General features: G+C 62.4%; 1 protein-coding gene across 1 annotated transcript in view; it reads left to right on the top strand.

Moving 5' to 3' along the window:
- The first annotated feature begins 347 nt into the window (after positions 1-347).
- Positions 348-1,170, top strand: part of PUNSTDRAFT_88901 (uncharacterized protein) — a 2,514-nt gene continuing 1,691 nt past the window's right edge. Inside the window, exons 1-3 of the mRNA XM_007385141.1 lie at positions 348-404; positions 522-608; positions 665-712. The gene's annotated coding sequence lies outside the window, so the exon portion shown is untranslated. The remainder of the gene's footprint in view (positions 405-521; positions 609-664; positions 713-1,170) is intronic.

Below are 1,170 nucleotides of genomic sequence, written 5' to 3'. Positions count from 1 at the left end.
AGCCGCCAATGCGGTCTCGCTCGGAGCCGCTTCCTCCACCCCGCCGTTTGCCCAACCCCGAGCACGAGCCGCCAACGCGGTCTCGCTCGGTGCAGCTTCCACCCCCGCCCCTGCCGTCTGCCCATCCCCGAGTGCGAGCCGCCAATGCGGTCGCGCTCGGCGTAGCGTTCTCCCCCGCGCCCGCCGTCACACCCTGCCCGAGCACTCGAAGTGCCCGTTCCGCCGCCCCCAGCTTCTGCCCCGCCGCCCCCAGCTTCTGCCCCGCCGCCCCCGGCCGCCTCCCAAAAGGTCCGTCGACGCTGGGACGCAATTTTTGGCCCATTTACTCACGTTTTACGCCGGAAAACAGAGCGCTGTCCGCGTCGCCCCGGCCGTCTTCCGCTCATACGCTACCGCGAAAGCCGGTACATAGTCACCTCCTCGGGTCCACATACCGCAACTGACGCGTGCTGTTGATTTTCTGCTCCTCTTGGCATCCTTGTTGTTGTGTTTCGTGACCTCGAAACTATGATACGTCACAGCCGCTTCGGAGGTTTCTTCCATCCTTGAGTCCCGCATTGCCGGTACTTCCATAGGCGGAAATGTCGAGGAGACTGGCCGTGTCCTTAGTATGTTGGGATAGGATTTACCACCGAGGTCGAAGCTGATGACGCCATTTCTTCAGGCGTCGTTGACGGTATCGCGCGCGTTTGGGGCTTGAAGAACGTCCAGGGTATGCCTTCCCCGGTACCTATCATAACGCCAGGTACTGACCTATTTTATAGCCGAGGAGATGGTGGAATTCTCCTCCGGTGTCCGTGGCATGTGCTTGAACTTGGAAGCCGACAACGTCGGTGTCTCCATCTTCGGTAACGATCGTCTCATCAAGGAGAGTGACACCGTCAAGCGTACCGGCCAGATCGTCGACGTCCCCGTCGGCCCTACTCTCCTCGGTCGTGTCGTTGACGCCCTCGGCAACCCCATCGACGGTAAGGGCCCCATTGAGGCCACCCAGCGTAGCCGTGCCTCGCTCAAGGCGCCCGGCATTCTCCCTCGTCGCTCGGTGAACCAGCCCATGATGATTGGTATCAAGCCCATCGACGCCATGGTGCCCATTGGTCGTGGTCAGCGTCGCGCTCGCGCTGCTTCCACCCCCCGTCTGCCGTTTGCCCATTGCCGAGCGGTTGCCGC

This window comes from Punctularia strigosozonata (assembly GCF_000264995.1).
Source record: "Punctularia strigosozonata HHB-11173 SS5 unplaced genomic scaffold PUNSTscaffold_8, whole genome shotgun sequence".
NCBI classification, from domain to species: domain Eukaryota; kingdom Fungi; phylum Basidiomycota; class Agaricomycetes; order Corticiales; family Punctulariaceae; genus Punctularia; species Punctularia strigosozonata.
Note: the sequence above shows the minus strand (reverse complement) of the source record. Positions and strands in the feature narration are given on the sequence as shown.